The sequence below is a fragment of the Triturus cristatus genome, chromosome 10 (genome assembly GCF_964204655.1).
Source record: "Triturus cristatus chromosome 10, aTriCri1.1, whole genome shotgun sequence".
NCBI classification, from domain to species: Eukaryota; Metazoa; Chordata; class Amphibia; order Caudata; family Salamandridae; genus Triturus; species Triturus cristatus.
Genome location: NC_140593.1, coordinates 148111322 through 148138721, shown reverse-complemented (window position 1 = coordinate 148138721; position 27400 = coordinate 148111322). Strand labels below are relative to the sequence as shown.

The 27400-nt window shown below is 47.9% G+C and overlaps 1 protein-coding gene across 3 annotated transcripts in view; it reads right to left on the bottom strand.

Annotated features, from left to right (window-relative positions):
• The window catches only part of TOPBP1 (DNA topoisomerase II binding protein 1), a 377252-nt gene extending 355097 nt beyond the window's left edge, over positions 1–22155 (bottom strand). For 2 of the 3 annotated variants that reach the window (XM_085630675.1, XM_085630678.1), the window contains exon 1: positions 22018–22155. The gene's annotated coding sequence lies outside the window, so the exon portion shown is untranslated. Of the gene's footprint in view, positions 1–21799; positions 21929–22017 lie in introns of those variants that run through there. The other variant, XM_085630676.1, reaches the window with a different exon arrangement.
• Positions 22156–27400: the final 5245 nt, after the last annotated feature.

Here is a 27400-nt window from a genome sequence, read left to right as displayed (position 1 = left end):
AGGTAATTTCTTACCTATGGTCCTTTGTGTGTCCAGAATCGGTACCATTTTATATTCATTGCATTTAATTACCTCATTTTCAGCTTTAGTGTCTGGACAGGAATCCAGTGGCGACAGCAAAGCGCAATAAACTACTGCTTTGTACTACAAATCCTGCTTTTTTTCAATTGTATGTTATTTAGAGTGCAGGAGACTAAAGTAGTACAGCGTTGCTTTGTGATGTTTCAAAACTTACTTCAGAATGTTGGCAAACTTTTTTTTTTAAATGTAGGTGAAAGCCCACCAAATATTAGGATTATGGAAGTAAACCTCTAAAATCTCCCAGAAAACGTTTTTGAATTGATACTTGTTCTTGACTCATGCCAGCATACTACACTTTATCCGTCGACACTGGCTGGTGGAACATCAAGAGCCTCCTATATTCTAATCGTTGCGAGCACTATATACAATGGGACATGGGAGCCATTTGGTTAGATGGCAGTACAGGGGGCTGAGAGAAAACTTAGCAGTCACTTAGCTTTCTCTCAGGCAGAAATGGGAGACGGATATAGCGAGGGTCCTAACAGACAAAGAGCGGCCTCTTATTCTTGACTATCCCAAACAAGTCTGCCGCAATGTCAAATTCAGGTTTATACAGCTCTCACTACTACACAGAGCGTACATAACACCACACTGAGTGCATGCAATGGTCCCCTCTGTCTCCTCGGAGTGCCCCCGCTGCCACTTGCCCGACGCAGATTTGATTCAGATGCTCTGGTGATGTCCCTCCTTGAAATGGTTTTGGAGGGAAGTTACTGCAGGCCGGTCACACCTATCCGGAAATCCACCTTGGTTATCTATTGAAGTTTGTATCCTGAGTTTGTCTCCACTCCCGAGAAAAGCTGTGGTACTGCGCCGCTTCACCGACCTCTCCCTAACATTGGTAAAAAGGATGCTCAACAGTGCTGGAAATCCCACACAGCATCAAGAGAAGGGGCACGAGGAGAGGAAGTATTAAAATGGACCACTGCAGAGAGAGAGGCCCTGAAGCATGAGGAATACAGAGGGCCCACCTGCCTCGGATCCGCCCCCACAACCAAGGATACAATCAAGAGCCTAGGCATCTGGCTGGACAAATCTCTTAACTTTAGTTGCCAAGCAGCCAAACTCTCAGCGACGTGCTTTGGTCTGCTCAGGCTCATAAGGAAAATCCTTCCTCTTTTACCCTTCCAGGCAAGACACATTTTGATCCAAGGTCTAATCCTGTCGCGCCTCGACTTTGGGAATGCCCTTTACCTGGGGGCCACTCTACACAAGCTCCAGGTCATTCAAAATTGCGCAGCCCGAACCCTCCTCCAGATCCCTCGTCGACTCTCCATCAAATCCGGACTGAAGTATCTTCATTGGCTACCAGTAAGGCAAAGAATTGAATTCAACAGCCTATGCATCATCCATTGAGCCTTTTGGACAACCGGCGCTCTCATTAATCAATCACTGGCCATCCCCTACATACCAAACAGACATCTCAGATCAACCTCCTCTTTCCTTACCACTGTCCCCAGGATCAAAAGAGTTAGATGTGGGGGCCGCTCATTCTCCTATAACTCGGCCAAACTATGGAACGCCCTCCCCCTCCATCTCCGATCAGAGCCCAACCTGCTCTCCTTCCGTAAACAGCTAAAAACCTTGCTCTTTAATAAACCAGACTACGTGTCGCAATTCTCACCCACACGCCTGTCCGTTAGCGCTGGGACGCCTCAGGGTAACTATCGCGCTCAATAAATCCTCTTTTCATTTCATTTCGTAAGAAGCCCATCTCGATGGAGTGGGCTCACCTACTAGAGCAACTTAGATCATTCTCCTCTGATGCCTAGGAAACATACGAAATGAGGCTCTCTTTCCCAATAGACTACTACACACTAGGTTACCACTCTGAGGCCGGCGCACCCCTCCCATTGGTTCTTCGCTCCCATTTCCCAATGCATACGCCAATGATCTACCAGACCACTCAAGCAAATTTAGGGCGGGAGGGGGGGGGGGGTTGAGCTGCTTGCTCCTATTTGCAACGAATACATCTTACTTTGTTCTTACATATGTAATCGGCATGTACCTGCATCTACATACAAGAAATGTTTAGTGCTGTAAATGTTTGGAATGATACTATGTACATTGGATATATTGTAATTTTTTTTTTGCAATGGATTACCAAAGTGATTTAGTAATGATGTATATCCAACAGTCTATGGAAACCTAATAAAGTCTGTGTTAAAAAGATAAAAATAAAAACTTTTTGGAGTTGAAATTTTGATCGCAAAATTGTCCTAAGACCATAAATGTCACAATTCCGAGAATAGAATTTAAATTCTGTATAGCTGTAGTTTGTACCTTTCTAACTGCACATATCATGACTTTATGTTTAATTGTGGCATGCTATTGTGCTTGTGAACATGTAAAATAAAAGCTGAAATTCCAGGGTCTACAGGCTAGAAGTTCAGAGATTTGTGAAGAACAGGTGCATTCATTAAAACCCCAAAACCTACTCAATGTGATTCCTCACTTCCCATTGCATTCTGGCCACGGGCGAGGATCATCTGCACTGTGGAAGATCCACAGTCCTAGGTTTTGGGAAAAGTTACATTTCACTATTAATCCTTTTTTTCTTGCTTGCTCCTTGTTGATTTTTTTCCATGTGAAGACATCCCTTCCTCATCATCCCCTTAAACGAATGGTCTATGCTCCATCCCACTCTTTCAGCTCCATTTATACTTGGGTCATCCAGGTATAAGTTCAGAAATGTAAGAATGTGAGGGCAAGGCATCCCAAATGTAGATCAATAAACACAAAGCTGAGAGCTTGTGGGTGATCAATTAATTCCCATGCACCAACATTTCTTTTGGAACAACTACTCCTACTCTTCTTATTGGTGACACAACTGCAATATTGAGCACTTTGATGAACATCACTGTTGCAAGTAGAATACATCTAACCATGCTTTTGTGAATAACAAACAAGCTTTTCCATAGTTTTCACAAATGCCTTCATTCAAAGTACAAGATAGCCATGTGCTTTCATTTTTTATTTTCCGATCCAAGATAGTCAAGTGGATACTACTTTGACCGATAAACAGAAAAAAATATTTTTGCTCGAAAGCAACAATTTAAAAAAATAAGGTAATAAATAAAGAAAGAACCATGTTTGATAAGGGTAACGGAGGAGCAAATGGGGGGGTGGGGTGGTAGGTGGGAGTGAGGGGGTGGGCAATATCACACATGAAGAGAACACAGAGCACAGGGATCAGGGGAGAGAAGAGCACGCAGCGCAGGGAGGCATACATGAAGGTGACAGCAAAACGGGGAACAGGAGCATATGGAGCGAGTGAGAAACACAGCGCAGGGTGGCATTTTGGGGGAGAAGGTGGGAGACAGAAAAAACAAACTCTCCAGGAGTGCTAAACCCCTTCAGTGCTCCGCCCTTTCCCCCCTCTGTGCCGGGCATTGTATTAGCGGGCGGGGTCCATGACGAGATAGTCTCGTCATGGAGCTCGGTTGCGCTTTGCCCATGACGAGACTATCTCGTCATGGGCATAGAAGAGGTTAACCAAAAAGAAAAAACATGTTCCCTAAAAGTGATCTGTGGAAGAATAGAAACCAACCAACAAATCAGAGAGATGGTAAAGGAGTTCTGCTCCCGGGGAGGGACAAACACACGATGAACAAACTGAGACAAGGAATACCATTGAAGAACAAGCATTGGCATAGCAAATAGGTCTCGACTTTGGGACCTTATAAGTGTTTAGTTATCCAGCACAATATCCTTGGTGCAACAACATCAACTGTTGCATAGCTAAACACTTATAAGGTCCCAAAGGCGAGACCTATTGGCTATGCCAATGCTTCTTATTTATGCTGTTGAGGTGCTTCCAGGCCCATTATGCAGTCTGTGGATTACGGCGAGAAGCAATATCATACTTTTCTCCACTATATTTCAGCAAAACACTACAATTTTCATGTTGATATAGAGAAAGCAAGACTATAATTAAGAAAAGGGCGCAGAAGTTTACATTCAGCTGATTTACCAGGGCGCCTGCAGGCTCCCTTCACATAAATCTAATAATGTCCTTGAAGGACGGGGCTTAGATGTTTAAAAAATATATACTATTTGTGGATAGACTGCTAGAATTCAACGACTAAAGCCCTCGAAATGCAAAGTATTAGGAGCTGGTGAAAACATGTCAGGAAGTGGGAAGAAATACGAGAAGCCGGTGGAAGGAAATGGGCGCCTGAAGGACATGAGGTGACATACTGTAATGGAGGGCGGGTGACAGTCATCACGAGAGCCTGATGAAGAAAATCTGCAGGCATCTGGACGTGCAGCCAGACCTGCAGTAGACGGAGAAGCCGCAAGGCTTGCAGTAGCTGCAATCTGGTGGACGCGCGCTGTTGTCATTGGCGGCAGCCCGGCGAGAGCAGCCGAAACCGTTGGAAACAGACCTGAGGTGCTGAAAGTTGACAGACCTGTGGAAGGGCTGGGGTTTACGGAGCAGCAATTGAAGAAGTGCCAGGAAATAAGTATGCTCACGTCAAAGAAAGCCAGCTCACCAAGACTGTCTTTCAGCTGCAACATTTTGCTGAAATACTTATTGTTACAGTCTTTGTTCGCAAATTTTGCTGAAATACTTATTGTTACAGTCTTTGCTTGCGAATTGTGGGTCTCATGAAGTTATTTTTTTTTTTTAAATCCTCGCTAAAACTTTTCATATAGTCAACCTTAAACGAACAATGAAAACAGTAGCATTAGGTGACCCCGTGTGATGTAGGTTCGCATTTCATTAATGATTTCTATGATGGCAGACGCACTCTAAGAGTGCTCTGAAACCCCACCTTCATCTGCCTGGCATCCGCCTGCCTTCAGCTGCAGCTTACCGTTTCCAGGGGCAGATCCTGGTTCCCCATACTGCTAGCTTCGATCCGGTCCCTCTCGAGAGCGGATCGGACCTCTACTTGCCGAGACTCGTCCTTCTCCCTCTTTCGGTCCTGGCACTTAAAATGGTGGCCCCGGTGGTTCTCCGTGACTAGACGGGTGCACCGGTCAAAACTGCAGCCGGAGCCTTTTGTTGGACGTCTCCCCCGGGGGGCACCTCCGCGATCTCTAGTGCTAGGGCGGACCGCGGGGGCCTGGGCCGGTGCCCCCGCAGTGCGGAGCGGTGCCAGGACCTGTTTGAGCCCGCTGCGCCTCGGCTGTCATTGTCGGACAGCGGCACTTTAATTCCCTGCCCCGCTCGGACCTGCTGTGGATCCTGCTGCTTAGCGGGCCGGTGGAGGTGGGGCTCATCCTTTTTTCCCTCGGCTTTCTTGAAGCGGCCCTGTCGGCTTTCCACGCCTAGACAGGCGCTCCCCTGCCACGGCCACACTAGTTACCCCCGCCGCCGGAGCCTTCTTGGTGGTCGTTTCCCCCCCGGGGGCACCCCCACACTCCTCCGGTGCTGGGACGGAGCCTGACTGTGGGGGCCTGAGCTGGTGCCTACGGGGGCGGAGTGGTGCTGGACCTATCTGGGTCTGCCGCACCTCGGCTGTCATTGCCGGACAGCAGCGCTTCTGTTTCCCGGACCCGCAGCTGACTCTACTGCTCGGCGGGCCGGCTGGGTGGGGGCCATCCTTTGGGATCCGTGCCTGTGCCCGCGGTGGCCTTTTGGACTAGAGCTGCTGGGGTCTCTGGAGTGAGAGGGTCACCCTTCACCCCTTGCAGCCCGCGTGGAGCGCAGCTGTGCCTCTTGACTGCTGTGTCCTCCCCTGGGGGCTCGGGGCAGCAGCTGTGTGCCTACTGGGACATCGGGGACAGTCCTCCGACCTGCACAGACGGTGAGTGGGGGGGACCGGCCACTAGATCGGGTGGCGGCTGGGGTGACAGGGTTGTGCTTTGCCCCCCCCCATTTCCTACCCCTCTGGGGTGCCTCCGATGGTGTGGTGGTGGGCCCTGCTGGGCGAGCTCCCTCCAACTGTCTCCCACTGCCCTTTGATTGTTCGGCCTGGTGGGAGGTGACTGGCCTCTCGGGGCCCTGGGCTCCGGGGGCGCCCGGCCGAGTGGCAGCCTGAGTGGCGGTCGTACCAGGGGGGTGGGGATCGTCCACCGTGTCTGGTGGCAGGCGGAGTAGGGACACCGCCGCTCCGGCCCCCCGCCCGCAGTGCGCTTCCCTCCAGGTGCGCATGCGCGACGTCACCGGCCTGGGACCACAGGGCCTTGGACTGGCTCCCTTCCTACACCTAACTGAGCACTTTACCCGGTGCTAGTGAACTGGAGCGCCGCGGAGACGGGGGCATCCTCTTGCTGCTGGGCCACCGGCCCTGGAATGCCTGGCCCCTGGGGCTGTGCCGGGTGTTCCGTACTGACTGCAACTCCGCCACTTGTTAGCTGCTGCTTCTGCTGGGAGGGCCGGGTCCGGCCGGGTGGGTGGAAGGGGTGCCCTTTGCTGAGGAGCCCTGCTTGTGGTGTCAGGTCGTGACTCGCTTCCGTCCTCGCCTAGGACCCAAGGGGGTTGGACTTGGACGCCTGGGCCCGAGCATTGAAGGTCTAGGTGTCTGGGGGACCCCCCCTCCCGCGCTCACTCCCCAGCGGTTCCATCGCCCACTCCGAGATGGGCAGAAGCCGCCCCGTCCAGAATCCAGTCCCTTCAACTCAAACGAAGATGGATCAGTTTATCACGTCAGACCGGGACCCAAGGGGCGGGACACCTGGCACGCCGGGAGCGGCCGGGGGGAGATCTCTCCACCATCCTGCAGGCGATAAGCACCACCCAGGCCTCCGTGGAATCCAAGATCGACGAAGTGAGGGTGGATGTGGCTCTCAATCGCCAGGACCTGCGCAATGCCACAGCGCGCATCACTGAGGCAGAGTCCCGGATTTCCACGGCGGAGGACGACATCACCCAGCTTAAGACCCAGGTGGCTCGCCTCCAGACCCAGACCTCGGAGCTCCACCGTAGGGCGGAGGACACAGAAAATAGATCGAGGAGGAACAACCTGCGCCTCCCGGGGTTTCCCGAGGGAGTGGAGCAGGGACACACTGACACGTTTGTGGAGACCTGGGTGCGCTCCTGGATGCCCAAGGACGCCTTGTCACCATGGTTTGCTGTTGAACGGGCTCACCAATCCCTGGCACCTAGGCCTCCACCCGGGGCCCCCGCCCGACCTATAATTCTGCGAGTCGTCAACTTTCAAGACAGAGACGCCATTCTTGGGGCAGCTAGGGCACAGGGGCCGCTGCACTACCAGAACAGCAAGATAATGGTCTTCCCGGACTATACCAGGGAGGTGCAGGCCCAACGCCGGACCTACGATGAGGTCAAGCAGAAGCTTTGCAGAATGGGCCTCCGATACGGTCTCCTCTTCCCGGCCGGCTCAAGGTCATCATCCAGTGTAAGACTCTTTTCTTTGACAGCCCCCAGGCGGCGTGGACCTGGCTCACGGAGGAGAGGCCCCTCCTGTCCCGGCCGGCCCCATACCCCGCCCAACGGGCTCCCCAGCAGCTGGACCGGGTCCTCCCTAAACCCCGGAGGCACCGGACGAGGTCCCGCAGAAAGACAGACCACCGTGGGGGGACATCCCGCTCTCCGGGTGCGCCGTCTCCACACCCCCTGTCCCGAGCCTCGGTCCGGGGTTCTATCACTCCTAGCCCGACCTCCTCACTGAATGACCCGAGTGCCAACCCGGGTCCCTCGACCAGTCTGCGTTCTGACTCAGACCTGGCTAGGAGCCCGTTGCTCCGCGGAACCAGAGACTTGGAGGTCACCTGAACGATAACACACAAGTGCGCATCTCCACACTTTCTGAGGCGCCCCCGGGGGTGATGGTCTGTGAACTTCCCAGGAAGAGGCCGTTCACATCTCCTCGATTCCAATGACTCAAGGAATTATTCCCTCCTTCACTCCATGGACTCAACATACATTCTTTGTTGCTTATGGACCTAACGTATAGCAGTAGCTGTTCACAATTTGCTTATCCGAACTCATGGAGGGGAGTCCATCTCTGCCATAGTCATGTTCCGCTAATCGTTTTAGCTTAGCGACCAATCTCTTGTTGTTTAACTTGTTTTTCCTTTGCAGGGCAACAGATGCTTCATGTTCCGAAGTGTAGGGTGGGGGGAAGTGTGGGGCAAAAGGAGGGAGGGAGACCGTTGTCTCCAGTTTGTTTGTTGTTTTTAGCCACCTATGGGCAACTGTTCTCTGTTCCTTTTGGTAGCTCCACACACATACGCGCTGCCTGCAACGACACACGGCTCACCTCGAAGTAGACCTCCTGCCCCGAGGTCCTGGCCAAGGGGACTTGCTCACACTGGGACCAGACGCTGCCTGCGCTTGCAACTCCTCCTTTTTATACCACTCCCAACGATGGTGTCTACCTTATCTAGGGCTCTCCACGTAATCTCGTAGAATGTCAACGGCCTACTAGACCGCATAAAACGCACCGCGGTCCTTCGAAGCGCCCACCGGTATGCACCGGATATCCTGTTCCTACAGGAAACGCACCTACTGGGCACACACTGTAATTTCCTCACCCGGTACGGGTTTGGCAGGGTCTGGCACTCTGGGTTCACGAGGGGCTCCCGGGCGGTGGCCATTCTACTCCGGAAAGGGCTGCCCTTTACCTTGGCACAAGCCGACACGGACGCGCATGCCCGCTATGTGGCCCCAACGGGTAGGATTGAGGGACATCCCATTAATCTCCTATGCATATATATCCCTCCCGCCATTGTGGTCCTGGCCCTCCGCTGCCTCACACTGGTGCTTTCCTACTTTTCACAAGGCCCGACGGTGTTAGGAGGCGACTTTAACGCCGTTTTACAACCCTCCTGTGACACAACGGGTACCCCATCGGCGGCCCCCCTTGCCTCTGCAAGACTATTATCTGACTGGTCCTCTGCCCTGGGTCTCTGTGACACCTGGAGGGTGTGGAACCCCCGCTAGGTCCAATTTACCCACACGTCGGTGGCTAACCATACCCACTCTCGTATCGACCCGTTACTGCTGTCGGCCGTGGACTGTTAATTGATGTCCGGGTCCACAATCTTACCCAGGGGTGTCTCAGATCACTCACCCGTCTCCCTTCGTCTCGGCACCCCTCCCCGGCGTTGCTCGGACGGTATGGCGATTGAATGCTTGGTTCCTGCAGGATTCCGACCTCGCGGAGTCCCTTGGGCAGGAACTGCAGCAATTTTTCTTTAGGAATGCGGGCTCGGTCTCCTCGTCGGGCATGCTGTGGGAGGTCAGCAAGGCCGTTATGCGCGGGGTAGCTAGGGATTTGGTCCACGCGAAACGCCTGGAACAAACTGTCCGACTTACACAGCTGGAAGCCCAGGCGGCGCAGTTGGAGGAGGTCCAGGCTACCACCTACAGTGAAGACTCCACCCGTCAGCTCACCCTGATCTGAGAGGAAATTCTGCAGATCTCGATGGAGTCTGCTAAAATGCCCTGGCGCTCTTCTGTCATGCGGGTGTATGGTTAGGGTGACAAAAACGGCAAACTTCTCCACAATCTGGTGTCCTATCCTAGAGCCAATCGCATTATTCCCGAGATTCGGGATGGAACCGGAACTCACCACACCACCTCCCAAGACATCACCCAGACGTTCGCGGGCTACTACGCAATCCTTTACAGAGCCCGCCCTCCCCAGTCCTCAATGGCAACTCTGCTGAACGGGACTCAATTGCCCCACCTCTCCCAGATAGATTCTGAGGCTCTGGACCGGCCATTTACCCCGGAAGAGATACATGGGGCTATCTCACTGTTGCGCTCCGGCAAAACGCCCGGGCCCGACAGTTACCACCAAGAATATTATGCGGCCTACCGAGACACATTGGTTCCGCACTTACAAGACCTGTTCAAGCAGGTAGTTGAAGTGGGGGCCTTCCCACCAGAGATGGATGTGGCCACCATAGTATTCCTCCCGAAGACGCAGCCGCCCTCCCTCGTGTGTAAGGACTACCGTCCCATCTCCCTTATTAATACCGAAATTAAACTCTTTGCCACCGTGATGGCCCAACAGCTCCGTCCCCACCTACAAGAACTGGTGCATCCCGATCAATGCGGCTTCATGCCCGTCCGGGGAACCCGGCATTGTATACGCAGTCTTCACCTCGCCCTTGCGCATCGCCATCTCCTCACCCCGTATCTTGCATTGCTTTTCCTAGACTTTGAAAAAGCATTTGATACGGTGGATTGGGGTTATCTGGGGGACGTGTTGGAGAGGATGGGCTTCGGCCTCCCTTTCTGATGCCTCGTCCGGGTCCTCTATTCCACCCCCAAGGCGAGGATCCTCATTAACGGCGTGGTTTCGGAGGCATTCCCTGTCCGGAGGGGCACCCACCAGGGCTGCCCGCTCTCGCCGCTCCTATTTGCACTAGCAATGGAACCCCTGGCCTCCCTCATCCGCCAGGATCCTCTCGTTCGCGGCTGGGCTTGTGGGCTTGGGACCCGCACCAGATCGACAAAATTGCCCTGTACACCGATGACGTCCTCCTCTTCCTGGCGGACCCGGAGAGCTCGGGCCTGCGATGTCTGGATGTCCTTTCGGCCTTCGAACGGGTCTCCGGCCTCAGGCTCAATCCAGCGAAGTCCACTCTAGTCCCCTTGCACTCCTCTTGGGCGTGCTTCGACTGGCAAACGACCATCCCCCTGCGGAGGCAATCCTTCAAGTATCTGGGCATGTGGGTGGCCCTCCTCCCGGAGCTCAAGTGGGCCCTGAATATCTCACCCCTGGTCACTAAAGCCAAGGTGGACCTCAGAAGATGGCAGACCCTCCCCCTTAATCCCCTCGGAAGAAGTGCCTTCTTCAAAATGATGGCCCTCCCCCACTTCCTATATATCCTGCAAAATGTGACCATTCATCTCCCAGGTAGTTGGTTTCGGGAGCTGGACGGAGTCCTCGCCCGATTTTTATGGGGTGGAGGGAGAACGCGTGCGTCTCTAGCACATTGCCGCATACCCCCCTACGATGGAGGAATGGGGGTGACCAATCTCCACCTCTACTATTTGGCCACGAGGTTGATTGTGATCCACGATTGGTTCGCGGGCGGCTGGTCTGACCCGGCGTACCGAGTGGAGCTCCGGATGACAGACTTTGCGCAACTCTAGGCGTACCTGTATGGGAGCCCAGTTCCCCAGGATCTCCCCCCTGTCACTAGAACGGTGCTCATAGCATGGCGTACCGCTCTACGGTATGTTAAGTGGGATCGGAAACTCACGACGCAGACGCCTCTGAGGAGTGGGGCCTGGAGTGGGGCCTGGCTAGAAGAGGTCTCGTCCCTCCAACACTTCCGTAAATGGGACCACATCGGAATCTCGCAGCTCGGGGATGTTTGGGTGGGGGACCATGTCAGATCGTTTGCAGACCTACAACACCGCCACTCCCTCCATTCTACAAATATTTGAAGTTGAGGCACGCTCTCCAAGTTCATATCCCGGCCCCCACCTCCCTTCCTGAATTTAGTCCCCTGGAGGCCCAAGTGATGATGGGGAACCTGGGCAGAGGGGGGGGGGGGGGGGGGGGGGGGGGGGGTCCCGGATTTACCGCTCCTTGGTGAATAATGGCCCAGCGTCCTTAGACTCGCTCCGCGTCCGGTGGGAGGGGTGGTTGGGTCCCCTAGAAGACGCGGACTAGAGGGACACCCTTATGGCACCTAAGACCCTGACGACCTCCTCCAAGCTGCGTCTACCTCCACACGGCTTACCTCACCCCGGCGCAAATGTTCAGTGCACGCTTGCGGTCCTCTCCAGCGTGCCCGCGCTGCACCCGCTCCCCTGCCGATTTCTATCACATGGTGTGGCAATGCCCCGCTCTTGCCCCGTTCTGGGCAGGGGTGGAGCGTGAACTTAAGCAAGCTCTTGGGTGGGAGGTCCCTCATGACCCGCTGCGACTGATCCTGGGAGTGTTCGACGGCCTTGATGGATCACGGGCCGATAAGAGCCTTTTGGGCACGGTTGTGGCAGTGGCAAAGCAGGATATTGCTGCGCTTTGGTCCCAGGCCAAGCCGCCCACCATGAGGGCCTGGAGGTGGGGGGGGGTGACTGGTGTGGTACCCAAGAGGAGCCCCTTTTCGATGCCCGAGGCTGCCAAGACCTCTTTGGTAAAATATGGGGCAAATGGTTTAATTTATCGCCAGTGTGAAGGTCCAACTGGTAGTGTATGTGCTGAGCAACGGGTGCAGGCAGGGTTTCACCCACAAGTGTCTTCTGAGCCAATTGTATCTCGCTTAATACAAAGTCCTTGTATAATGTGTATGTGTGCTACCAATAAGTTTTTTATTCCGAAAAATTCAATGAACTTGATTATAAATTTTTTTTTTTTTAAATGACGGGAAATGATTGCCAGGTTAGAACCAGCCCGTGAGTGGTACGCGCGCGCACGCCACAGCGAGTGATCTGTTTTCAATTATCGCGCCCGTGTGTGGGCACGATAATTGAAAACAGATGTGGGCCATGTGGGTAACCGCAAGCAATAGGCCGTGGGCGGAGCAAAGGCGGGACATGCACCCACCTTTGCCCAATTGCGTGCTGTCTTTCTTAGAAAGACGCACGCAAAGCCCAATAGCCTGTAACGAAAGCTGACCACACGAACGAGCGTGTGGTGAGCTTTCTGAAGCCCCTTACATAAAGTCGAGCAGAGCAGAGCATGCACGCTGCGCTGGGCTCGACCTAAAAAAGCTAATTATAGTGACAAAAAAGCCAACCCATGGTAAACCGTGGGTGAGCTGTAAGCTCCCACAAGGTTCTTGGTAAGCCCATTATAGGCCTACTGCAACCAGCGTGTGCTGATTGATAGGCCCAACCTAAAAACAAAAATGGGGCACAAAAAAAGAGTGGTATAGAACAGTGGTATAGAGGCCCTGGACCTTTGAAAGAAAACTTCTGGGTGATCAGCTATATCATGAACATATGGCTAAGTGGATTTTGGATTTTTTTTATAATAATAGAGGCTCAGCCTCTTAAACTATAATCTGGGATACTTTTAAAGCAGAGCTTTGAGGGGAGACCCTGAGCTTCTCCATCGCCCGACAGAAAGCTCTGCAGAAGGAAATTGTGAATTGGTTTGAGCAGTTAAGAACTGCTGAGGTAGAACTTATGACAAAAGTAATTATGGGGCATAACATTGAGGATTGTCAGCAGGCAATTGTGATTATTAAATCTGAAACACATCAACATTTTGGAACAGAGGTGGCAGCCAAATATGCACGCCATAGGTCTGAGTTATATGACTTAGGGGAGAATACTGGGCGGGTCTTGGCAAATCATCTCTGACAACGAGAGGTGGCAAATCGAATTGGGAAAATCAGAGATCATCTAGACCAAAAACAAGACTCCCCAACAGAAGTTTTAAATGCATTTAAAAAGTACTATAAACAGCTGTATACTGAGGGAGTGTCTCCACCATGGGGGAAATCTTTAGAAGATTTTTTTAGGGACCTTGAAACGGTGGAGGTCACAGATGCACAAAATGAAATTTTTGCATCCCCGATTACTTGGGAAGAGTTGGAGACTGCCTTAACTTCCCCAGCTTTCCGCAAGGCTACCGGCCCCAATGGCATTCCCCTATAATTTTATAGGGTTTTTTCGAAACCTCTGCGGCAAGAAATGTTACACATTTTTCAGTTGCCCCAAAGCTCATGGCAGAAGACAACTATAGTTGTGTTTAAGAAAAAAGGGAAGCCTGACCTGGCTCCAGCATCATACCGACCTATATCACTTATAAATTGTGATAGTAAGATCTATTCTAAAATACTTGCAGCCAGGTTAGGTAAGGTCATCATCCCTTTGGTATCACTTCGCTAACACTGGTTCATTCCCGTCAGGGAAACGACAGACCATGTACGTCAGGTTATCGCCATTTTGGACTGGGCTCAGGCCACGGAATCACAGCTGGGGGTAGTTCTTTTGGACACTGAGAAAGCGTTCGACAGGGTATCCTGGCGGTATCTGTGGTATGGCCTGCAATGGAAGGGAGTATGCAACCAGTTTAGTCAGGCGATTAAGGCATGATATCGCTCACCGAAAGTCGTAATTGGCATATCAGGGCAGGACTCAAATTAGCTCATTATGAGTAGAGGCACGAGGCAGGGGTGTCCATGCTCTCCTCTGCTCTTCGCTCTTTAAAATTGACCCCTTCTTAAAAAAAAACTAGAGCTGAATATTAACATCAAGGCAGTAAAGGTCAATGACACCAACTATAGGGGACTGACGTATGTGGACGACATCGCAGTGCTCATCGTTGATTTCGTCACTGCACTTCCAGAGGTAAAGATTTTAGCCGAACAGCTTGGTATCCTATCAGTATACAAGTTAAATATGGAGAAAACACAGATTCTTTGCTCCAGGACTGCTCGATCTGCAGGCCTCCCAGTTGTTCAGGAGGCAACTTATCTGGGGGTAAAGTGTACAGCTGCCGTAGATAAAATCCTCGATCTGAATATCATCCCAATAATGGATGATGTGAGTAAAATACTAGAAAGGCTAGACCATTTACACCGCTCTCTATTTGGGGGGAGTAATGTTATTAAAATGTTGATCCTTCCAAAGTCTTATATGTCTTTAGAACGGTTCCTTTAGAATTTTCATCATCCTTCTTAGCAAGGATGGACAGGATTTGTCAGAGATTTTTATAGGGGTACCGTAAACCAAGGAGGGCAGCCAAATGGTTGACCCTCCCGAGACAGCGGGGGGGAATGGGCTATTCCTAGTTTTCTTTTTTATTATTGAGCATCTATTCTACAATTTTATTAGTCGGGGATAAGGCGGAAGTACCAGTAGAGGCCAGGACGTCTATATATTAAATAGGGATGGGGACTGGAGCTAAGCGATGCTTGGTCAGGATACTGGTACCCAGTTATTAAAAAAATATATATATATGAAAACACTGAAAGCTGCTTACAGAGTATGGAGACAGGTATGGCGGAAATTGAAGATCTAAAATTTCAATGCTTATACTCCATTCTCCGCTACAGGGTTACTTCCACCAGTCTTTCAGAACCAAGTTACTTTAAGATGGGGGAGAAAGGGGATCAGCTCCTTGGGTGATCTGTGTAGGGGAGGGCAACTTTTGTCATTTACGAATTTGCAGGAAAGGTTTGGGGTGGATAAAACAGATTTTTTTAAATATTTGCAGATACGGAGTTTCTTGGGGGAGAAGGAGAACAGGGTAGATTTGATATCAGAAAAGATACACTTGGTGGAGACAGTGAGGGGTATGTCCCGGATTGGGAAGATCTACTAAATTTTAATTCAAGCCTCCCCAGATGACATTGATGCACAGAATGCAAAATGGGAAAATAGACTTGGAATCGAATCAATAGATATTGAGGATTCATTGGAGTTGGTGAATTCGGTGCTGTTAACTGGGAGTCTTATGAGCCAGCATTTTATGTCTGTTTTCGATCTCTATTATACACCAGCAAAGGTAGCTAAATGGGATGGAAGGGGGAGGGAAATGCAATAGATGCAGTTTACATGCTGCTGACACTATAAACATGTTTTATTCTTGCCCCAAAATGAATATCTTTCTACAGGAGCTGGAGGCTTTCTTAAATATGATTTTAGGCGTCCCTGGACCAATTACCCGCACTCTTTTAATTCTGGGATTATTAGATAGTTCAGAGACAAATAGAATAAGGTCCGAGACAGGCTTTTTATTCATTGCAATGGCTATCACTCGCCTATGTATTACCCCTCAGTGGATAAGTCCTGACCCTCCCACTTTTTCTAACTGGCGATCTAGAATACTGGCTATTTATAATATCGAATCTTCAGTGTACAAGTTAAGAGGCCCCAATTGAAAGGTTGGTTAACTAATAATGTTTAGCCGAATTAAAAGTCGAGGGTTCGATAGTCTGAATAATCAAGGTCAGCGGCAGGTAGGGGCTTCGTAACTCAGTCCTTTCATCTGTGATGACAGTCTACCGACACGTCTGTCGATGAACTTTACATCTGTTACCATATTTATTGCACACAGTCTTTTTTTTTTTCTATAGACATTAACTTAAGAGGCGACTTGAGCTGCTATTTTTTGTATGTATTGAATGAACTCTGTATTTCATCTTTTATCTCTCCATATACCTGATGTGTTTTGTATTATTCAAGAATAAAATGTCATGACATGTATTAATCTTTTTGGGAATTTTGCAAAGGTAAAGAAATGAAATAGAAAAAGAAAATCGCTTTTGCACTGTTGCACATGTAGTGCCCGGGCGATCATGAGAAGGTGCTCCCTCATTTGTATGGGAGCATGGCCACATGCAAATGAGGGAATCATTTTGACTCTTCGCCCGCGCCATATTATGGATGTGGAGTGCAAAGATGTGCCACAAACAGTGACGCATTTTCAGTGCGCCTCCTAAATGCATCCCTCTGAAGAGCAAAAAGGGGGTCCCATGAACACCCCCGCCCCCGACACCACTCGGCAGGCGGGCGCAGTCACTTGCTGCACCAGCCTGCAAGGGGCTCTCTCTCCCCTTTTCAAAGTGCAGGCGGCATGCCGCCTGCACTGTGAGACACAGAGCAGCTTTGAAGCAGCTGCTCCTTATTTCACTTTAGTGCGCTGCCACAGGGCAGCACCAGTTTGCGGCTGCTCCAGGGGGCAGCATATTCTTTGTAATATGCTGCACTGTCCCTGTTTTCACTAGGCACACCTTTTGAAAGGTGCACCATGGCGCAAACAGGGGAAATGTGCCATATGCATAATATGGCCCCCAATCTTGTTTTCCCTATGTGTGGGATGTGAGCAAAGAGGAGTATGGATCAATTTCGGCCTTGTCGATTTTTACCTTTAGACAGTTGGTCTTCATTCAGTGGGCGATTTCAGTCAGGCAGACACTGAACTTGCTCTGGGTAATGGACGTCTTGCCCATGAGGGAGAGAATGAGTTGTGTGTGATCGGTGCAGGAGAGGACATTGATGTTGTGAGAGTGGATGATGATGGCTAGAGTGATCATTTGTGTGTTGAAGAAAGTCAGGCTCAGTGTGGATCCTTGCAGAACTCCACAAATGAGGTCGCGGGCATCCAAGGTGTATGGTGCTAGGCTGACTGACTGGGCCCCTCCAGTAAGGAAAGACAGATCCATCTCAGTGCGTGTCCTATTCCACTTTGCTCCTCGTTCATGGGGTGTATGTGTTCAGCTGTAGTCAGTGTCTTTGCTTAAAAAAAAAAATGCAAGGCTATTGCTCATGCCTCCAATTCAAATTTGGCACCCTTTGCTCACAACACCATTCCTGCCTGGCACATGCTACCATATGGATCCCTTTGCCTTCTATTTTTTTTAAACATATTAATTTTGCATTTTGATCACTCTGTCTTCTTTGGTTACCCAAATCTTTTTGATGTACATACTCTGAGCATTCTACTCCCCTTATGGCTAGGCTGGTGGTCGGTAGCTGCAGTCCTTATTAAAATTATAATTTTCTTGTCTTTCTCTCACATCCCTTCCTATATTGAGCTGCAGGGCACTGCAGCCTATGACACAGTTCAGTGGTCATCACAAATGGCATGAAAACACTTCCCCACATAGATTTTTTTTTAAAAACATTATCGGTCAAACTACACAGCCTATACATTGTTGCTTGCTTTCCGTGTGGGTAAGCAGTTCAGCACTCCGCACAGGGGTTGGAATCTCTGAACAATTGCTACAATACAATACAATTTTGGTCAGTAGCACAGCTTGTAGTAGAAGTGGGGCGTCTTTTACGAGGATTGGGCCCTTCCAATGCTTAGCATTAAGTAAAGAAACGGGTCTTTAGACAGGTTTATATTGGAATTTCTAGAGAAATAAGCAAGAACATTCAGAAGGGAGGGTTGTGGAACAATCAGTCACGCTTGTCAATTTTATTTCAGGTAATTAAGTGTCCTGTCTGGGCAAAGGTGTGAGATGACACTGGCAACCACTTTGAACATACACCCTGAACATACACTCCGAATACAGTGTAGCTCAATTCACCAGTCAGTTAAAAGACGAACAGAGATATAAAATCAGTTTACACTCCCTAGGTCTCTTAAATGGCTAACTATTTTCCACACAAAAGTGAACTGAACAAACCGATAGTAAAAATAGCTAATTCTGTCTTCATTTTAAGGAAAGAAAACAACATCAGCAACAAACTGAAAAGTCTTCTATGATTCAAACCCATTGGGTCAGAGATCAGTTTACTACGCACATCTCATCTGGACTAACCCTGGGCAAAGCACTACGCTGCGCTCGCGTAGTTTGCGAAGTCTGCGCTACTTCGCACTACGCGAATTGCACGTAGCACAGTGCAAACACGCATCGCATAGAGCAGCGGTCATTTTTTGCTTGCTCGCGGTCCTCAACGTCAAGTTGGCAATCGCGAGCAAGCAAAATGACATCTCGGCAAGACTTTTTCCTCGTTCGCGATCAGCAACATCAAGTTGCCGATCATGAGCATGGAAAATAAACCTTCCGGCAAGATTCTCAACGCGGGGAGGTCAGGTTTCTCATTGCGAGTGGTCGCGTATGCTCGCGACGAGAAACTACCAGTCTGTGTTGAGAAAGCTGCCGCTCGAGTAAAAATCTACTCGAGCGGCAGAAAACTAAAGCTCGCACTGTGCAAGATGCCGTTTCCAATGATTGCACAGTGCCGGATGCTTGTCCGCACTGTGCAATCATTAAAAATGGCATCTTGCACAGTGCGAACAGGGTACTACGCAGTTCGCGAAGTGCTACGCGTAGCTTGCAAAGTGCACTTTGCGTAGCTATGCGTAGCGCTACTTCGCCAACTACGTCCAGGGTTAATCTGGACACGCCATAATCTACTTGTCAACTGTGAAACTTTTTGACGCATAAAAAACAATATATTTCACCATACTGCAATTCATTCTGCATCACTCCTGATTTTAATAAAGGTAACAATATTGAATTTACAGGCCTAAGCAGAATTGAAGGAGGCACACATTAAGTCATGGACCTTGACAGCTGCCTAAAAATAGCTCAGTGGAATAATGTTCCTAAAGTGGAAAGTCGTAGGCATCTTGGCTATCATATGCACAAATAAGGCAAAAGACACAGGTGACTTTGTAACATGTCAGAGACCGGGTTTTGCTTTAAATTGTGGTACGTGTACCTTATTAAATGTATTAGTCCACAATAAACGGGATATGTAAGATGCCACATATCTTGTTGCTTGCTGAGTCTATTCAAATAATGTCTCTGTATAGATAGATTATATTTGTTGGTATGTCAAGCACATGATTCTAGTCTGTTAAGCCAGACCTAGAGTTAAAATGATCCCCGTCTCTTATAAAGGACACTTAGTTACATTTCTTAGTCCATACTCTCTTTATAATTCCTCCACCTTTTGATAGCCCACTTAAAGCAATCAGAAGTATGATCCTCTGCCTAGCATGATCTATACTCATTTTGTTTATTGTCATCAGGAAAAAGCCTTACAACACAAAATATAATTGTTAAAAGTCAGCAATACAGAACATATTTAGCATTTCACATCAATAAAATTAACAGTCAAGCAAATAAAACCATCAATACATGTAGTTTAATCTGTGGTCAACTACTGTACTAGATGAATAGCCACACACTTCACAGAATAAGATGCCACAATGCTGAGGGCTATTTACTCCTCCATCGTAGAACAGGATGTTAAAGTATCCAGCATTAACCTGATGCCTTAAAATCATAGACAATGGCTACTTTGTCAATTTTTGTGCAGATTAGCAGATTGCCTCTTTCGCAATACAGATGCAATCACAATAGTCAATTCCTTCTAAAAGCCTTCCTCGCATGCATGGTTACATTTTATAAAGATTCAAGATCATACAATTACAGCCTACAGATCATTGGATTAAGAGGACTTTAACCATCTTTGGACAAAAAAAAGCAGATAGTGTGTAATTATTTCTTTCCCACCAAAAGTACAGTCACAATATTCACTATCTTGATGAAGACATTCACACATAGCATTTAAACATGTTTGCATCAATAAAAGTACAATTAAACCTCCAGTATATTTTATCTGATATATGGTCCAATCCAGTGCTTAATAAGTGGCCACACTACACATATGTTGGAAGACAGTGTTAAGGATAGTTGTACTAAAACATAGTTCCCCCACCTTTTTATGTCCCACTTAAATCAATCAGAAGAATGACTCAAACTGCTTACAAAAAGCACAGGGCAATATGGTAGTCGCACTTACGGAACCACAAAAAGACCAGTAGCACTGCACAAGAGCCAGTGAATGCTTGCTAATGCAGTTCTACTTCTAATTGCTTTTCACATAACAGCTTGGCACAGATAATTAACCCGTTTCAAATTGTTCTGACATATTCTGGATTATAACAGTTAAGTAACAGGTGATCACTTTAGTAACAATAGAGAGGCAAGGGGTAGTACCAGGTGAGAAAGGTGGTAGCTAACAAGAGAAAGACAGTAACCTCCAAGAGCCTTTTTATGGCCACTCTTGGGCACGCTGAGAATTGGCCATAAAACAGGGATACCATGGCGCTCATCCTACCGGATTTTCCACAGCTTTCCACACTGTCTCTCACCTCCATCATTATCAAAAGACTGCACAATGCTGGCATTCAAGGTTCCACACTTTGCTGGGTTTTTTTTTCCATCTTGACTGGCCATACCCAGTTGGCCAATGGCCCCCTTCACCTCAGATGCATCAACCTCATTTGTGGAGCTCCACAAGGATCCTCACTCAAACACACTCTGTTTTACACCTACAAGACCCCACTTGCAAGCATCATCCACGACCAAGGAATCAACATCATATCCTCATATTCTCCCTCTCCGACAAGATGCCAAACACCCAGACCATCTCCTCTCCTGCATGACCGAGGTTACCAGATGGAAGAAAACCAACAGCCTCAACTCAACACAAGCTCAACTCAGAGAAGACAGAAGTAATCTTGATCAGAGAAACCTCGCTCTGAGACTCGATCTGGTGGCCTGCTGAACTCAGACCCACAACCCTACCGGCAACCCACGCAAAGATCCACGGAAAAGTAACAACCAACTCACCATGGTCAGCAAGTGAATTCTGTCTCTGTCTCCTGCTTCCACACACTCAAGATGCTCAAGAAGATCTTCTAATGGCTCCGACCACTCACAGAACCATAAACAATCCTCTTCGCCAGCAAACTAGACTACGTAACCATTCTATGCTGGAATCAATGTTCAATCGATCAGAAGACTCGAGACCATACAAAATCGGAGGCCAGGCTCGACCTCGCACCCCGCACTCACAAATCACACTGCAAATCAAGGAGCTCCACTGGGTTCCAATTCACAAACGAGCACATTTCAATCTCCTCATCCACACAAACAAATCATTGGTCCCATGTACCTCAACAACTGCATAAACTTCCACAAACCTACCAGACACCGCCGCTCAGCTGGACTCATACTCGCACCCCACCCCATCTTTAAGCCTGGAACGACCTGCCCTTGCACATCAGAGCCTCCTCCTCAGTTCTTGAATTCCACAAGAAACTTAAGACTTGGCTTTTCTCTTAGCCCTTTCGCGCTGTCGACCCATGGGTCAGTTGTACGCTAAACAAATACACCTAAAAACACACGTAAAATTAGGGGAACGTATTAAGAGGTGCATTAGAGACTTGATACCAGTCAGTGGTATTTGCTGAGTGGACGATGGGTAAACTTCCATAATGTGGTTATGTAAGCATTATACCTGACATTTGCCTATCGGTAACGTTTCAGCTGTCAAACAAAAGAACCGCGTTCACATGTCATCTCTGTCAGCAAGCAGACATTAGAAAAATAATTTCTCAATAAAAATAGACTATACCTCAGAAAATCACAGACTGGCTTTTCTGAACCGGCGATGCAGGAATGTAGACGAAGACGGTAACTAAAGTTCCCCTAATTTGGCACCCCCAGTTCCTCAGAACAAGACAGCTCTGTGTACATGCCAGTAACAGAATTGTTCCACGCCACCGCAGCCAGGAACTAGCTGCGACACAGCCCTCCCAAATCCGGCTAAAGCTATCTATAATTTAAGCTCACCTCCAGTCTCCCAGGGGATGATTAAAATTCCAACTTTCTTGGACTTGCTTTCTCTTCCAAAAATACTTCAAAAATATCGGGACAGGGAGAGGAGGAATGAGAACCAATCAGAAAACTGGCGATTACCGAGTGACAAGTTTGGGGGCGGCGTGCGCGGCAACTCCGCATCACACTGCTATGCAATTGGTAGAAAAGAAAAGGACTTGCCCAATGAAGGACTCACCGGCCGCCCCGGAAATGACTGCACCAGCCACCCTAGACGTACCCTTCCATTGTCCGGAAGTAATGTCCCTTCCAGCAGTAGGCGGCCGCAGTCCATTTATACTTTATTTTACAAGTTACTGTTTTTTATTTTGGGGAGGATTTATATAGGGCGAAATCGACCCAAAGGTATTGGAGCGCTTTACATGAGCTCCTGTGACGTTACACAAGGACGATTCGTGTTGCTGTTGGCACCGATAATTGTTTATTTGGCAATGGCCGCTTCCTTTGACCACAGATGGTAAAGCGGCTAAACATCTTGTCATCCTGGGCTAATAACTGAATCTACCCGTGCCTAATAAAGTATGAGACGTTGTGTAATGTAACTGATGTCCATGTAAAGCGCTCCAATTCCTTTGGTCGAGTTCGCGCTACATACAAACTGCCCCGAAAAACCTGCCGCAGTTCATAAGAGGCTAGATGTCGGGGCTTTGGTCCGAGACCTGACAGTGGACTCGCCTGTGGGACCTACTATCTTTGCCAATGGGCATTAGCCTTGCTGTACAGCAACCCTGATGCTTTGTAGCATAACCAAAAAAAATATTAATAAATGTTGAAAAATGTAACGTTATGTTGTGTGCATGCTTGTGGTTGAGAGTGTGTTTACGTGGAGAAGGTGTGAATGTGTGTTTATGTGTGTGCAAGAGAAGGTCAAATGGCGCATGATGTCACTTCTGCTACCCCTGGCATTTTGGTGAATTGATGTCCATGTTCTCTAGGCAGAAAATATTCCAGTTCTGGGTTTCCTTTCTACCAACTAGAACTGTCTGTGTTTTAAACAACTGAAATCTTTTGAAGTTAACCAGTACTGCAGCTCTTAAAATGCATTACTTTGTTACGAGAAGCGCACAAAGCCCAGTTAAACAAGCATTGGCATAGCCAATAGGTCTCGCTTTTGGGACCTTATAAGTATTTAGTTATGCAGAACAATATCCTTGGTGCAACAACAACTGTTGCATGGCAAAACACTTAGGTCCCAAAGGCGAGACCTATTGGCTATGCCAATGCTTGTTGCTGTTTTTGTAGTACTGCAATATATAGGGATGCTATTTGTCACAGTTTACAGTTTGGATTAGATCATTGATGACACTATTGTTCATAGGATCACGATGTCTCCAATGACAACTTGTTGCTGCCCAGGTCGTGCCGAGGGGTTCTTTTTCCGGTGGTTCTGCGGTCCTGATCGAGCCGAAGGTCCTGCTGCAGTTGTCTCCTCCCTTTGTGTGTGTGGTTGTGTGTGGGTGTGTGTAGTTGTGTGTGGTTGTGTGTGGGGTTGTGTGTGTGAGTGTGTGGTTGTGTGAGTGTGTGTGGTTGTGTGAGTGTGTGGTTGTGTGTGTGTGTGTTTATGTGTGTGTGGTTGGTTGTAGTTTGTGTGTGTGTGGTTGTGTGTGTGGTTGTGTGTGTGTGGTTGTGTGTGTATTCCCGTTTGTAAGCCCTGCAAATGCGCAGTGTTACTATACCAGATTAATGGTGATCAGATTGCCGACCTCGAAAGGCGCAAAGGCTGTCTGTTTTGCAGGGATTTGAACATTTGACTTGCAGAGCAGTGCAGATATCAGCAGTGATCATTTAACTTACGGAGCCATCACTTCGGTTCGATTTTGATATATATGTTGTGTAGAAATGCTGATGTATTTGTGTATTGCATCCTGCAGATGAAATAGTTTGCGTTTCTCATGTCACCACCCACATACAATTATCCAGAAGGAAAAAAAGTGTAATGGTGATGGAGCAACTTACACTTCTAAAGGAGAGTTTGTAGATTTTTCTGCGCTGTAGCCCGATTCTATTGATGATTTCGACAAAGAGTTAGTAAAATTCAGAGATGCTGTTTACCTATTGGCTTGCAGAAGAAACCTCTCTTTCTTGTATTCTGTGGAGGGCTAAGCAGTATTCAAGTCTGCTGCTCGTAAATGTCCTTACAATGAACATAACATAACTCGTGTTGTTATTTTGAGTTGCTTGTTCATTTTCTGTCCTCTGAGGGCAGTGGTGCTGTTGCAAATGCAAGCATCCAGGCATGAGAGTGGCATTCGCCCAGTATGTTGTATTTGCAAGTGGATTTAAATTATTGTTGGCTTTCTGAAATTTTAGCAGAATAAAAATGATGTATATCAGTAGCCATTATGTTATGCTGCATCATGTAAATTTGCTTACGCTTGTAAGCGCGAAGGCGGGGGGAGGGGCGGAGGCAGGGAGCAAGCAAGAGGAAAGACAGATGGCACTGAAGTCTGGCGGTTCGCGCGTGTGCACGCTCTCGTGAACGCAAGCTTGTCGCCAGCCTGTAGCACTTTGAAAACTCACCTACTAAAGTCTCTCTGAGCAGCGCATGCGTGCTGACTCAGCGAGACCTAAAAACGGCCACTTTTAACAAGTGCCTCTCAATGATCTGATTTACTAGGTTTAAACGCTTCTATGTGTTAAAGAAAGTAATTTTTTTTTTAAAGAGTATTGATTATATTTAATACGGTGTATGCTGCACAATTTACGTGTCAAACATTTTCAGGGCTTGGCTCGTGCATGGTCGCATTGAGCCCAGTCAAACTCGGCTCGCCTCTTAATTTTTGGGCGCGCAACCCCCACTTCAAAAGTGGGCAGTCCAACGCGACACATGCTTATTGACCATTGGATCGGAAGATACACACTTTATAGCAATTGAAGACGTGAAAAGCGTATCAGAAGGCTACCCCGCCCTCATACAGACGCTATGTGTCTGCTTTAGTCAGAGCGGAGGGACTAAGATAGGCTACGCGAGAGAGCGAGGCTAAGAGAGGGGGAACCGGAATCATTGTGTGTGTTTGCGTGAGAGAGAACCAGAGGGCGGGAGATGGGAGACAAATTAAGAAGGGGCAAAGAGAACACAATGAGAAAGAGAATCAGGGGCAGTGAGACATGATAGGGACGAAGAGAGAGGGGCATGGGAGAGAATGAGGAAGCAAGCAAGAGAGGCATAAAGATAAGGAAAGACAGACAGCGAGAGAGAAAATTGAGAAATAGTGTGTTTGAGAAACGTGGAGACAAATTATAGGGGCCAAGAGAGGGAGATAGAGAAGGGAAGGACAAAGGGGGATGAGCGGGAGAATGCGGAAGATAGAGACAGAAAAACAGTAGAAACGAGGTCGCTAAAGAAAAGAATGCAATGAGAAAAGGGGGGATACAGTCGAGTGAAAGAGAAAAGTGACTCAGAGACAGAATGATCTACAGAACAACAGAAATTTACAAAACGGAAGTAATAACTGTGTGAGGGAGACAGTGAGTCAGAGAGAGAACCATGTAGAGGCACTGACAATAAAATCGAAGGGTAACAAAATATTTCATATGGCTACAAAACAAACCACTGTTATCAACTCAACAGATACAATTTTAATCAACGTGTCTTATTAATTACTCCACAGATACAGAGATCAGAGTGGTGACGTTCACATCCGAAGTGCATCTAACACGAAAAACGACACGATGGACCGGGGGTCGTTCCGCGAATAATCTGTACTTGCTTGATTTTTGTAGTGGTGATTTGTACAGGTAGTGTAACAATGGTACACGTGCATATAGCAGATTGCTGAACATACAATATAATTGAAGCGCATTTACGACTTTTTAATGATAAAGTGTTCTAAAGCAGTGTCCAATAAAACAAGCAAAAAGAAATTCGGCAGTAACTAGAAAGAATCGATAACTAATGTCTGCTTCCACCAGTCCTCGTTCAGAAATGCAGGTGTCACCTAGAGGTGGGATGAGCCAGCCACTGAACGCTTGAGCCTGGCTCACTCCGGGGTCCCCGAGCCCAATAAAGAACTGGGCATGAGGCGATATGGCCTAGTAAATACAGATGCCGACTATACAAGGGGAACCAGATACGAATCCCAGCAAATCTCTCTGAGCCGAAAACAAAGGTGTAATGCAGTGCGTGTCCGGGGTGAAAGTGATGTTATGTTATGTTCTAGGGCAAGGTTTGTGTATGTAGCAACACTGCCCAAAAAGTAGATTCTGCAAATCACACCAACCCTCCTTTACCTCATCCTGCAAGAATTATAGACAAAGTATTAACCTTTGAAGTCCCCTACTTCGCCAAAGTGTAGGATCCTAGGCAAATAAACTATTTCACTGAGCCTTATTTCTGTTCAATATAAACAGGTGAACACCTTCAAATACACGAGTTCAGAACGTGCACTTTGAAAAAAAAAACCCTCATGTTTAACTGCCGATAATGCTATAGTGTTGTTTCATGTAGAACAGGAATCTAGGCCACTTTCACGTAAAACCACTGGAATCATTCAATTCCATGGCTATGGCGTTTGGTATATAAGTATGTAATTGCTACAAAATTTAGATTTTTCACAGCCTGGTGGGCAGAAAATCTGGATTTTATTAAGGACACAGAGGCCAAGATTATGCAAATCTCCTTTATTGCACAGCTCACAGCAGCAACAATGAAGAGATCTAGAACTTCATAAACATTCCAACACAGTATAAAGTCCATGTGCACGTAGTCATCTCCCTTCTTTGTGCAGCGAACAAGATAACTTTAAAATTCTTTTCAAATAACTTTCTTAGAGAAGACATCTGAAAGGTCTCAGAAACCATTTAATCTGTAAGAAAAGAGAACAGAAATATATTACAAGGGTGGGTTCAAATGTGGAGGGATAATCTTGGCCTCCGTGTTCTTCATAAAATCCATATTTTCTGCCCACCAGGCTGTGAAAAATCTAAATTTTATGGCATTTTATGGCATGACACGGAGGCCAACATAACAACTTTTGAAAATCCATTTATTTGATCAGTCTGCGGCCCTAAGAATATCTTGAAGCCCACCACCCAAAACAAAAGCTTTTGAAGCTGAAGCACCTCTGAGAGAATGAGCAAAAAAAATGGAAGTATCGATTCCAGCTTCTTTCATAACATCCTTAACCCATCTAGCTAAGGTGGGGGAAGAAACCGCTCTATGAGGGAATCTGTGAGATATTAATAATTGATCAGCAGAACTTCTCAACCCTAATGTTCTTTTTTCATATTCTAATAAACATTTGACAACACACAAGCTTTCGTTCTGAGGGAAAGAGTTATAGAAGACAGAAGTTGACATGGTTTTAGTCCTTTTTTTAAGGAAGAAACAAACTCCCTC